This window comes from Rattus norvegicus, chromosome 4 (genome assembly GCF_036323735.1).
Source record: "Rattus norvegicus strain BN/NHsdMcwi chromosome 4, GRCr8, whole genome shotgun sequence".
NCBI lineage: Eukaryota > Metazoa > Chordata > Mammalia > Rodentia > Muridae > Rattus > Rattus norvegicus.
In genome coordinates, this window is record NC_086022.1 from 137,519,173 (window position 1) to 137,533,761 (window position 14,589).

Consider the following 14,589-nt stretch of genomic DNA (forward strand, 5'->3'; position numbering starts at 1 on the left):
AAGAACATTTGGAAAATAAACTAATTGGGAAAATAAAACCTCTTTCCTTGGTTCATTTACTTTATGTTCATGTTATAGAAAGACCATCAGGTTAAACACACGACAAATAGCTATGCAGTCTTCATTCAGTGCTTCACAGAGGTCTGTAGGTCTTCTAGAAGTGACTCCCATGTCTGCGACTAATGCACGAAATAGGAGGTGATGGCTGTTTTAATTGATTTCATTGTCACGATCATCATACAACTTGCACATGTATCCACTGAAAATCCATGAAAATGCTGAATACATAACGTTATCAACTAAATATTCTCAAACTAAAAAAGCAAACAACATGAAAAATGTCTCTACTCTAAATGTGACAGAACCACTAGACTCCACAAGACCAAGCTAATCAACATTTCAGTATGGTGGAGGGAAGAGGCAAATGAGACCCCCTACACCTCAGGCGTTATTAACAGTTGATGACCAGCAGTTTTCTTAGGGGTAGTTTTCTTTTATTTTTAACCTACCCCAGAGGGTGGCCCCAAAGACAGGAGCGCATGGCCAGTACGGATTGGTCTCATTGGTTTTAACAACTAAACAAAGAAAAAGACACAAAACTGTGATGCATATATGAGGGAGAACTAAGGGAAAGATGGAGAGACAGGGTGTGAATAAATTTGGTTGAAATACATTTTAGGTGTTCATGAGACTCCCAAAGAATAAATTAAAATTATTATATTAAGGGAATGGGGGATTAGAACTTTTGACATGCTTACTGCAGTAAATTCTAAAACAATAAATATTATGAAATAAATACCTACAAACAGCACATTCTTAGGGCTGGAGAGATGGGTCACCAGTCCAGAGTAATATCTGTTTCTTCAGAAATCCCAGCTTCACTTTGCAGCACTCTCATGGCGGCTCACTGCTATATTTAACTTTAATGCCTGTGTATCCAGCATCAGCATCTCCTTCTGACTTCCAAACACAGTGTACATACATGGTACACAGACATACAGGTAGGCAAAATGTTCGTACACATGAAATAAAATGGGAAAAAAAGTACACATACTTGAGGATTATCAAAACTATTTTTCTTTCTTTTTTTCTTTCTTTTTTTTCTTTTTTTTTTGGAAACACACCTAAACATTTTAATTTTCTCCAACTGAAGTGCTGTCTTATATACCTATGTCACTGTATAAATATCATATTCAAGCATCCATAGAATACCTTTGCTTGTATTCTCTAGCAGTGTATGAGTATTCTTATTTTTCCTCTTTAGAAAGATATATTTTCAAATGAAACATCGTATACATGGTATTTCTGATCCTTCTATTTCTATGAACTAGAACTATTTCTATTTCTATTTCTCCTATATTTTAGTCTGTCATCTTGATTCACGTTACCGGATACAGACACTCATTCTGTTCCATTTAGAAATTAATTCCTTAATGGTGATTAACTGTGGGTGGGAAGAAGAGATCCCTATAAAAGAGATTCACTTCCTATGGATCCCTATGAGTAGATTCACTTCCTTCCTTCTACACCTGTGGCACTGGGTCTCTGTGAAAGGCGATTGTGCTTTGCGCATGCACGGTACCCAGATTGTTCTTTCTCTGTAGGTCCTAAGTATCTATTCCCCCTGAAGGCCATTACTGCTATACCAAGGACTAACAGACCAGCAGTTCTTGAGTGATTAAATGCACCCTCTGGATCTGGTACCAGCCAAGGACACTTTCATTGCTTGCTGCCAAATGTTAGTCAGCATTTTAGATTTGAGGGACTGTCTGCCAGCTGAAGTGGTTAACAGCAGGAGAAATCCAATCGAAATTAAATGTGAGCATATTTTTGGAAATCCACATTTCTATATGAATGTTCAGCCTGACAGACTTGTACAAGAAAAAAAAATTGTCAGTTGGCCTATGGGCGACAAACCCTACTAGTGATGATGCTTATAAGAACTGAAACATTAACCATTCATATCTTTAGAATCACATGTTTATGATCACTAATACCATGTATTTCTCTTCACTGAATAAAAGTTCCTATAATAAGACCATATAAAAATTTAATAGGTTTGTAAAATCTTATTCATGGTAACCATACCCTTGTTTGTCTGCAATGATTGTGTTGGTACAGTGAATATGAATTGAAACATTTTTAAATAACCAGGATTTAATGCAGTGAGTACCTAGACTGTCATTAATGCTAAGCAAAAGTTATTTGTTGACAAAAAATGTCCTCTGTGTCTATGTTAAGAGTTGAAATCATTGTGCTCTGTTCAATTTCAAGCACCATCCATGTTAATAAACCTGTTTTGGATAATAAATGTCATAAAGCTTTCATTAAGATTAGATTGCTGTGTCATTTTAAGCTTACACCTTGAAAATTTAAGATGCTCGTGTGCAAATTAGAAGGTGACAGTCCTTCTGTGCTATCTTTTATTTCATTAAAACAATGTGTAATTTAAAATGTAAATGTAAAAGAATTTTTCACAAGCCTTCACACGTGAACACATTTCCATATCTTTGACACATGGTATTCCTACACGTGTATGCATGATTCAATATAATGCCCTGAGACATAGTATCATAGATATAGTAGAATGAGGAAATATGCTAATTAAATGCCACTTGCTACAGTCCTTTCTGTTCCTAAACAATAATGCTGTCCTTGTGATACCCAACCTTGAGTTTGGCTGGCAACAATCCAGAACGTAGTGGCATGCCCATCTATCAAGACTAAGGACCGCGTGTCTTCTTCCTCGCTGTGTTTGGAGTGTCTGCTTTCCCCATCTGCAAGTTAGCACTGTCATATCAAGGACTAACAGCAACTCATTAGTATTTAAAATAGCCACTTGCTCTGGCAGCAGTCAGGAGCACTTCCATTCCTTCCTTCCACATGCTGCTTTTGTTTCTGAACTATGACTGCAGTTTCATGGTGAGCTTTGAAGCGGGAAGAAAAACTGTTTAAACTTAACCATCCAGAAAACATCATTTATATAAGGAAGTATACTTATTGTCCTGTGTGGTGGTACACACCTGTAATCCTAGTACCACAGAAGCAGAGATGGGGACATCTTGAACTCAAGGCCAGCTCCAATTAAGTAGGAAGACTCTGACAAATAAGATAAAAATGTGTTTGTCTACAAAAATCACTGAATGAAGGATTTCTAGGAGAAGAGAGATATATAAACTGTCTACGGAAGAATCATACAGTCATACCTGGCAATCGTATACAAATTTTGTTCCTTTTAGGCCTATGTCTGTTCTGGAAACTCACTTGATAATCAGAAGGGAATTCTCTGTGTTTATAATGTGTGGTCTATAGCATGCAGGGCCTCCCTAATTTTCATCAAAACATATTGAAGTTCATTTTTGGAAACCTGCAAATGAGAAGAAAACTGAGCACCAGTTCTTCATCTGGACTGAGAGTTTGGGCTTTAAACCCAGGCATCCCTGAGCTTAAGTGCTGATTCTGGGTTTGCTAGCAGCATAATCAGAGACATTTTCTTCCAGTGGTTTTCATCTCTCATAATCCTTCCACATCATTCCATGAATTCATAATTTACCTCTTGCCAACCCCTCCATGCTCAGCAAATATTCTCATCCTTCCCTCCATTCTGCTGCCTGAATCATTGTTTTTCTTCCCGGCCAGTTTGTTTCTTAAAGGTGGTTTTCTAAACAGAAAAAAAGCAAAATTAAGGCAGAGGTTGGCAGGCAAGCCGGAGATATTACTCAGTGCTTAAGAGTATTTGCTCTTCTCCCAGAGGACCTGAGTTCAGGTCCGAGCAGCCATATCATGTTGCTCTCAACCATCTGTAACTCCAGGTCTAAGGGAGCTCTATATACAGAGATACATGTACACATAAATACAAATTTAAACAAAAACAGAAGGAGAAGGATGTCGACCAACATGAAAGAACAAGACGGGGCGAGGGTAGGAAAGGGAGGAGAGAAAGGGAGGAGAGGAAGAAAACGTAAGCCCCTCCAAGCCATTCTTCCACTCAAAATAACTTTTTTTTCTCAAAGTTCAAAAGCTATGGTTCTACACGCTGTGCTTGGAACTCATACTTCCCTGTTGTTTCCTGACTTCCACCTTTCTTCGCTGCCCATGGTGACCTGCTTCTAGCCAAACTCTGTGTATTGATTGCTGTCAAATGGACACTTGAAACACAGCCCTTCCTTGACCCTTTGCATATGTTGGTCTGTCTGACTCTGCTATTTTTTCCCTAGTAAACTACTTGTCTGATATTGTTAGAGCATGACTTGAAAGTTGCTGAGTGGCCTCCATCTAAAATGTCAGTTCTTCCCATTGTTTTCTCATTGTGGGATGGGGCCTGGGAGTCTTCTAGTATCGTATGCGTCTCGGTTGCTTTGCTTATTCAGGGATCTGTCCTTCTCCCACCTGAGATGAAACCATGAATTTAAATATTTGCTTGTTGAATATCACACCATCTATGATCATGTTCGGAAAAAGAAGTACCACCCCCAATAAAAACTTATCGATGAGCAAACAAAGGAAAAGGTGAATTTTTCTAAACTACGAAGTATTTCAGTATTAGGCCTATATATTTATTTTAAAAACTTACCTAAAACAATATTTGTAACACATTAGGCATAATATCAAAATTTATTGGGTTAAGTATAATAATTATTTAGATTAATATCATATACATTTTCTAGAATTCAATACTACACATGTGGCCTATATTGGTGCTTTGTAGTAAGCTTCTTTTAGACAATAGAGAACTGGTGCCTTTGAAGTGGAACAGCTAGTTATACTCAGAGAAATGTGTGCCATGGGGGCAGGACTCAGATCCTATGGAAAGTCAAGAGAAGAAAACTTGACAAGAAAGAGAGGGAAGGAAAAGGGGTTACATTAGTCAAGGCTGGAGCAGAAAGCAAATGTCCTGAGGAGTCAAATGAAAGCAGGATGAGTGGACACCAATCCAATGTCAGTTTTTAATAGGTATTACTTCGGAAAGTTAAGTTTGGGAAGATGAATAAAACAGTGTTAATAGAGACTTTAAGAAGGGGTCAAAGATATGTTTACAAGGTTTAGTGTACTTGTTGGTCTTTCAGAGGACTGGAGTCTGGATCCTAGCACCTACCTAAAGCAGCTGACAACCACCTGTGTAGCTCTAACTCCAGGGAAGCTGCTACCCTCTTCTAGTCTCTAAGAGCATCAACACACATATGCCATATTTGCACAGACATGCATGCATACAAAATAAAAATAAGCCATTGAAGATAGACATTCTGTGAGTTGCAAGCAGAAATCTGAAGAATTAAAAGGAAAGGTCATGAATTAAAACTAGACCAAAAAAATGTCAACCATCAAAAGACGCTCACAGCTGATCTAAAAGCAATTATCCAGAGAGTTGTAATGGCAGGGGACCCACAGGCCCCATTTTCCTTGCTTGCTCCAGTGTCCTGGAAGTCTTCCACTGTGCAAACTAAAGAAAGGCACAAGATTAAGAGAAATCTCCTGGGATTATGTACATAGGTCAGTCTTCAGAGACAAAGAGGTACAAAAAGACAGAATAAATAGTGAAGGGCAAATGGGACACATACGACAAAGGGGGACAATTATTTTTATATGGTGCTAAGTCTTCCAGGACAGTGCTTAATTTCCTTACATATGGTGCCAGCCCCTCATGCATGCAGGTACTGAGCGGAGATATCCAAATCTGTGTCTAACTTCTGAGTGAGCTCATGACATTGGGATGTGAGTCCATATTTTATAGTAGCTAATAATAATAAAGTCACAATCCATGTCAAACACAGTTCATATTCTTTCCCCAAGCCTTGGACCGGTTCCTCCATCCGTAATAGCCGTGGGGCAAATGTGTTGATTCCATAAGTAACTGCAAATGAAAATGCTCTCCTTGCCTGACATTCTACAAGGCTCCTTTGCTGTTCATGAGCTGCAGTACACGTGTTTTCCCCATATAAATTCTCTAAGGAGTCATAGTGAGATGGCCCCTATCCCTTCTCCGGTTAGGAAACTGCTGAAACACCCTGAAGCAGCAAGTGGCCTGGACAAAGACATATTGCAAACTGCTACCAGGGTGGTGATTCAAATTTCAAGTTCCTGACTGAGGCTTGGACAGATTGACTTCATCCAGTCTCCAGAGAGAGATCACAGCTGGCCAGCAAAATACAGCAGGACCTGGCATAACCTCAGCTTTCTCAAGGGGTCCCCATGGGAATCCAGGACCCACAGAAGAGGGGGCCTCTGACTGGGCTAATTATCCCAATCCAGCCCAAGCATCTGGCAACAGAGCTGCCTTCCCAGGAGATAACCCAGTGCTTAGCTTCATTTCTGCTTCCTTGGCTTCCATTTTTTTTTTGATATAGCCACACACGGATCTACAGCTAAACACATTGCTGCTTAGGGGAAATCACGAATTAATGAAATGTGTGGCAGCATTTATTACTACATAGGAAATGGTTATACTGATGAGTAGAAATGCCAAGGTGATTACAGATAATAGAATCAGGGCTCCCCAATGTTTCCCACAAACTGTCCTCATTCTCCTTGTCACAGAAGGCACTGCCATTGACAACTTCAGAGGCTGGCAAGCCCTAACCTAGCAATACTCGGGCAAGAGCTAATTTCTGTCATTATCTGTCATTATTGCCTCTGGAAATGTCTCTGTTTAACATTCGATAGCCCTTAGAATGAGCCTTGTAATTTCTTTGCTTCTGTGTCAGAAATAATTTTAAACAAATAATGGAAAAATCCCATCAAGATTCTGCCTAGACATCTGTGCCAATCAGGAGATCAAAGGTGCTGACTGCAACTTTTGGAAGAAGAAAGGGAATGAGCAGATTCTAATGGGCAAAGAAAGAAAATGTTTTTCCTGGGGATGATGAGTACATCAACTTTGCATTTATTCTATGAGAGTTGATTCTTTCCTTTGAAGAGCAGGTATGCTTACTTATTTAAACAACTCCCCATGTTTATTTTTAAATGGAAAGAGAAATTAGGTGAATGTAAACTGATAGTTCAATAGAGACCATTCCTGAGGCTACACCAGGCTCTCTGCTAATTTAGTCACACCGTTCACATTCTTAATGTCTTCTGCCACAAAATGACTCACCAGGGACAACACTGTTAACTCAGTGAGAGTCTTAGAATGCCCTTTAGACCACAGAGGCTAAGGTTGCTAAAACAAAGACCACACATTCCCCAAGCTGGTGCTGTGTGCTGTGTGCTGTGTCCTGGGAAGACGAGAACAAGTAGCAGTTTACTCCAAAGGGCACACAGAGGATAAACCAATGAAATCATTCCACGTAAGTCTACCTTGGAGAATCAGTGGGTTTCTTGGGTTTACTTACAGGAGCGTGGGTGACTCAATGGCAGATGAATTTAAACACACACACACACACACACACACACACACACATAGGAAGGATAATGAATCGAGAAAGCTGCATCCTTATTGCTCACAGCCATACTTTCCACTGAACAGTGTTCTCCCAGCAGTCGTTGCTGCTTTTCTGAGAAGCCTTGTGGATTTGGAGGGCCTCATGAATTTCCTGAGCCTTGTATGTGTCATCAGCTTGACAAGTTTTATGAGCCCTCCTTCTTGTGAGCAAAACCATTATATGAAATAGTGGGAGGGAACTATAGAACATTCTGTTTCTGGTCATGGTAGAATTTGGTGGCATTTTCTTTGACTCTATGGCAACTGGACCCAGACAGTCTACCTTCTTCAATATTCTGTTCCTACCACAAAATACCACGCTACAGACAGCTTATAAAGAAAGGAGTTAATTTTGGTCCAACGTCCGAGAGAACTAAAACCAAGGCTCCAGCATCTCATTGGGTTTTGGAGAGATCCTGTGGTGAAAAGGCAAAGGGACACAGGCTAGAAGAGGGGCATGTATGAAAAAGGAAGTAGCCGTCATAGCAACTGACCTGCTTGATAATTCAACCTGCGAATAACTAAGACATTCACTCAGGAACCACATTAATTGCACACGCACTTGACTGAACATGCACAAAATCTCCCTGGAGGGACTGTGAATTGCTTACTTGTAGAACTGTCATCACCTCTAAATATCACTGCCTTGCTTCACCAAGAGGATTGGTAGGAAGGGAGCGTGTTTAACATGCAGCACTGCCCACTGCATTCACAGATCACTGCAGTTTAATTAGCGTGTGGCTCATATCCTGCCTCCTTCCTAGAGAATTGTTTTTGCTGTTCTCCCATTGGCGAATTATTTCTTCACTCATCAGGTGGTGGCTTTAAGCACATATGATGGGTACAACAATCGTGTAGTTGTGGCATGCCACTTTGCCGGCAAATAGCTGAGTTTAGCTCAATGCACGAATCATAGTTCTCTTGGACTGACGACACCCAGCTATTTTCTTCTTATAAAGGAGTTGAGTGGTTTTGACTCATTGTGCATGTAATTCTAAACAGAGTCTGCTCATTAATATATGCCCATGGGCTGCTGCAGTCTAAGTAAAACATTTGAGTTTACAGATCAATTTTTTTAGAAGTCAACATCATAACAATATTGACTTGCCCAGCACGTAAGCAACATGCAACCCTTCATTTACTTAAATCTGCAATTTCTCTTATGCAATATCATTTATGTAGAGTTTTATACGTATGTATACATATTAAGATATAATAGTTTGTATATTATTCTGTATTTTGTAAGCAAAGGTGAACAAACCTATGTCTGTTTTTCTCTACTCTTATATGTAGTTTTTCTCTTTAAAGTTATACCCTGGCCTGGATCACTGGAACAGGGATGTATGAAACTGGCAAGAACGAATGTCTTCATTTTTGTAATGAATTGAAGGGAGGAGCAAATACTTGACCATTAATATGATGTTTGCTACAAGTTAAGTTTTGTTTTAATAAAATCACCACAGTGAACTCACAAATAAAACCACCACACGGCTAGATGAAAGTAGCCATGGAAACATTTGTCAAGTGCCAAACTCCAAATATTTCAGTGAACCTTGAGAGTTAGAACAGCCATTCTGAAGCCATGAAGCTCAGGCTTAGAGGTTTACACCCTCACTACCGATGATATTTTACCCACTATCCATTGCTAAACTAAAACAGCCACAACACATTAGTTTAACTCTTAATTAAGTATATTTATTCACTTACTGTCTTTGCATGTGGGTGCACACACATACACATGACACCGTGCATTTAAAGGCTTAAATTCTCTCATTCTACCATGTGATTCCTGAGGAATGACAGCATTGTGCATCTTGGCGGCAAGCACCTTTGTCTACGGAGCCATTTTTTTCGATCACAGACTTTTTAATCATGAACATAATGCTAAAATATTTTCAGGTAATTTATCCATTTAGAATGTCTGATTCTTTTGCCCCTCACACTTCTATTTTGTTGGTGTACTAAATAAAATATATTGATTTTTTAAAAGATAGAATAAATTTTTGGAATGGGGGCTGGGCAGGGAAATTTGTCTGGATGCACCATAGGACATAACTTTATGAGATTTCTAAGACTCCAAGCCCTGAAATAATTATAAGGATAGTCAACATCTGCAAAGGCCATATATGATGAAGAATTAATCGAAGTTGAACCTGGTCCCATTTCTTCTTTCTCTTGGACCCTTACGCTCCATAATATTAATTGTTCACATTGTACTTGTAGCTAACTTCAATTGTTAACTTGGCCCAGGATTAGGGAGCCTATTTGGAAGAATTGCTTCTACAGGACTGGCCTGAGTATGTGTCTGGAGAACAGTTTCTTGATGGTAATTAATGTAGAAGGCTCCACCATGGTATAGGCAGAAGTATCTCCAGGCAACTATGTCTAGGCTATATAGGAGGGGTAGCTAAACAAGCCAGGAATGCAAGACAGTATGGACAGTAAGCAGTATTATAACCTATAAGATTTAACCTATGAACTAAAATAAGCCCTTCAGATTCAAACTTGAGAATGGAGTCACTAAGTTATAAGATGTATAAATGTTAAAGTTAATGCCATTTTCTTTCTTGAAAGAAATTTCAAGATATAAATATTTCTATGTCTATTTCTACAACCATTCTGGAAATCAGTCTGGAGATTCCTCAGAAAATTGGACATTGAACTGCCCGAGGATCCAGCTATACCTCTCTTGGGCATATACCCAAAAGATGCCCCAACATATAAAAAAGACACGTGCTCCACTATGTTCATCGCAGCCCTATTTATAATAGCCAGAAGCTGGAAAGAACCCAGATGCCCTTCAACAGAGGAATGGATACAGAAAATGTGGTACATCTACACAATGGAATATTACTCAGGTATCAAAAACAATGACTTTATGAAATTCGTAGGCAAATGGTTGGAACTGGAAAATATCATCCTGAGTCAGGTAACCCAATCACAGAAAAACACACATGGTATGCACTCATTGATAAGTGGCTATTAGCCCAAATGCTTGAATTACCCCCAGTGAACTAGATTGTTGGGGGAGGGCGGCAATGGGGGGAGAATGGGGAGGGGAACACCCATAAAGGAGGGAGGGGCAGAGATTAGGGGGATTTTGCCTGGAAACAGGAAAAGGGAATAACACTCGAAATGTAAATAAGAAATACTCAAGTTAATAAAAAAAATTTCTATGTCTCATCAACAAACCCTGGTTTTTATTTCTTCTCAGAATTTATCAATTAACTGTATAGTGTTCATTAACGCACAGAGAGAAAGTTCTAGGTTTTTGTGATAATAATGAAGGTAGCAGTATTTTTAACCATCCTGATTCTATGTTTTAATAGAAATTCCTTAGTAGGAAGGAATTTTTCTTTGGTCTGTGCATACAATTGAAATGCTTAGTTTTTTGTCTGTATGTACATTTAAATCAAAAAGTAATGCCACGTTGCTTTCCAAGGTGGCCTAGCTTTTTATTCTGTATATTTTACTTTTCCTTTATTATAATTCAGCATTCTGTTATATAATAACTCTTTATATCTTCCATTCATTAATTGGCACTTAAGTTGCATCAAGCAACATTGTCTTTTGTTTTTTGTTTGTTTGTTTGTTTGTTTTTTGTTTGTTTGTTTGTTTCATCTTTCTTTACACTCAGGATATTATATGGCACCTAGTGGTTACTCAATAAACAATCAACTTAATCAGTGCATGACGCCCTTAAGAAACTCATGGGAAGATTTGCAGGGGAAGCAATAATACATTTTACTTCTAGCATAAATAAAATGCAAATGTAAACTTGCTAAGAATTTCAGAGCAAAAACTATATGTTGTTTAAAAACAACAAAAACATACTTCCCAGAAGAGTTTGTTAGATTCATTAGCATAAAATGCAAATATGTGCTGAGAAAAATGAAAAAGCCAGCTTGCCTAGAAGTAGCTTCTTACTCTTAGTTACTTACACCAATGAGGGAAAATGATCACACTTATGTTCCTGATTGGCTGATATTTACATATGTCTGTAGCACGTAGTTCATTGGTCAGGTGCATGTTTCACATCTAGGCTTCCGGGGAGTTTATCCTGGCAGTAGAAATAAGGACACCTTAGGGTAGTAGAGATCAGTCTTCCAGAGACATGGAGTGGCTATTTGTCCTATACTGGGGAAATACTAACCATAAGCCACCTGGGAGCATGCTTGGAGATCGATTGCTTTTTAAGCTCACAACAATATTTCAGGGCCAAATCCAGAGCTTTCCAACAGATATTCTAAAAGGAAGAAGAGTTACACACACGGGAAATAGCTCAATACCTCCTTCATTATGAATTCGTAACCAATTCACCTCTCTATGAAAATTATTCATGGATTGGGGATATAGTTCAGTGGCAGAGCACTTGCCTAGCATGTAGGGGGACCTGAGTTCAAACCCCAGGAAATAAAAGGAAGAACCCATGCTTCCTTTTAGCTTGTACTAAGTGGGCTTGCATATCTAATGTGACTCATATAGTTTGATTCTACCTCTTAGAATAGTCAAGAATGTGTGTGTCTCTAGACTTTGTCATTTACAGTACATATCTGTAAAGGTAATACATTACACCTATGATTTCTGCAAATTGTTGTGACAGACCGTTATGTTCAACTGCTCATTTCATAGTCATCAGGATTCACTATATATATATATATATATATATATATATATATATATATATATATATATATATATATCCACACATTTTTTTCAGAGCTGGGGACCAAACCCAGGGCCTTGCGCTTGCTAGGCAAGTGCTCTACCACTGAGCTAAATCCCCAACCCTGCACTATTTATATTTTAAGAACAAAGTAATTTTGTCTGTTGTAAAAATGACCCCTAAATCACATTGATTTGCTTTGTCCAGTGGAACAATATCAAATCATTACAAGCAGTTTTAAAATAGTTTTTCTTGCTTTTTTTCTCACTCCCGGCCATCTTGGCAGCTGATCTTGGTCGGTAGTTGTCCAGCACCTAAGGCAGGGAGATGGTGAGCTGCAATGGAAACAAAAAAGTCTCTGTAGTCAATCAACAATAGGCTTCAGCTTGTTATGAAAAGTGGAAAGTACTTTATGGGGTACAAAGAGACTCTGAAGATGATCAGATAAGGCAAAGCAAAGTTGGTTATCCTCACCAACAAATTCCCAGCTTTGAGGAAATCTGAAAGAGAGTACTATATCATGTTGGCCAAAACTGGTGTCCATCACCAGAGAGGCAGTAAGACTGAATTGGGTACAGCGTGTGGAAAATACTACAGAGTATGCTCACGGGCTGTCATTGACCCCGGTGATTCTGATATTATTAGAAACATGCCAGAACAGACTGGTGAGAAACAAACCAAGAAATTGTTCCATTAATAAAACTGTGCCAGAGCTCTTTTTGAATAACAAGCAAAAAGGTTTTTCTTTTCAAGCATATTTATTGGTCAGTGTTAATTATGCACTATCATGGGTTTTACTATTACATACTTCCCTTTGTCCATAATGCATTTCAAGCATATTCACCCCATGTAAACTTCTTTCGTTCTCCTCCTTCTCCCCTTCATCTCCTTTCTTACAGAACTCTTTAGTGATGAAGCACTCACTTAATCGTCATTGCAGATGACCCACAACAGCCTTTTGGATAAAGCTGAGCAAATCCACTATCGATGAGGTTGGAAATGGAAGATATCTTAGACATTTAAGGAGAGTGTCTCTCAGCTGCCAAGCAGGTGAGTCCCAGCTGGACAATCTGAATTCAGCCATTCTACTTCCTGATCAAAAAATCCATGAGGGAAGCACCTAATGATGAGCACTGGGATGCTCTCACGGAATTCTTTCCTAAGACGACATTTGCTTATACTTTTAGAGTAATGGTCTACAGCAATAGCTAACTTGAACATACATTGCCTGAACAAGCAAAATAATAACCATGATCAAAATAGCAGTAGTAAAGAAAGTGTTCATAAAAGAGACATCAAATGACTTTATAATTGAAGCATTTAAATGCCTAGGAAGACCAAAGTTGAAGGGAAAAATTGTAGATGTCTCCAGTAACATGAAAATGGGTTCATAAAGTTTCCATATAATTTTTTACATAGAAATTGAAAATTTTTCATTTTTTATTTATAGAAATTCACAAAGTTAAACTACTGTAGTCTCTTGGTGAGAATGCCTTTTACTGTCTCCTTTCAAGTGGTATTAATAACCCAAATCTATCTCCAAAGAACAGTAATTGTATGAGACATAATTCCTACCTTCGCCAAACATGGCAGAGGTGTTGGGTGAGCAGAAGATTATATAGCCCAGAGGTTAGGCGTGCCCACCTAAAGACATGACACTGTAGGTGTCCATTTGTGAAGTGCTTATTACCAAACTTAATTTCAAGTAAATTTGAAAGTTGTGCAAATGAATGAAAATTTGGAAGCTGGCAAGAATTGTGGAGGATAGTACACAGGTGAGAGCTATTATTTTCTGTGTTTTAATTTATATGTAAATACTGTATAATACCTGACATACAGAGATTGCTAATTGCATTGTAAGAAAACTGCTATTCTAATGCTCATTTTCAGGATGCCAAAAAAGAAATGGTGTTTTCTAAAATTTGGTTGCGTTCAGGTTGGCAACAAGCAGGCATTTTCCTCACTTGATGTACTTGTTACTGAGATGTCTTAGGCCGAGATACATCAGAGTATTTTTAGAATACATCTGTTCTGTTTTCAAATGTTGAATTTAATGATCTTTATATTTACCAAAATTCTTGTATTCCCCATCATCTCTCAAATGCTGGCAAAATAGTTCAAAAAAATTCACCTTCATGTGTCTCTAAACACTGAAATATAGTCCAGGTAAACAAACAAGGTAAAATCACCTATTAGAGTAGGGAGGTCCTCCTTCCTCATCCTTTGAACAAGGGTTCATTCTTCAATGTGATCTGTAAGGCTGGTTTGGACTTTAAGGCCCAACATATAGGCTCCATTCAGTGCCACACGCTTTGCTGACAGTATTAGTGAACTCCTAAGGTTCTCTTCCACACCCATGTATAGGAACTTCATGTACTCTCTGGTAGCTCTTTCTCCATTTGATTAACTAAACTCTGTTAGTTATTCTGACTGCTGGAAAATTCATTGGGCTTTCAGAAATGAGCTATACAAAGCAACCCATGGGATTAGTCACTTGCCTTGCTAA

The 14,589-nt window shown here is 38.6% G+C and overlaps 1 pseudogene; it reads left to right on the plus strand.

Annotated features, from left to right (window-relative positions):
• Positions 1-9,851: 9,851 nt before the first annotated feature.
• Rpl30-ps10 (ribosomal protein L30, pseudogene 10) lies at positions 9,852-12,780 on the plus strand (annotated as a pseudogene).
• Positions 12,781-14,589: the final 1,809 nt, after the last annotated feature.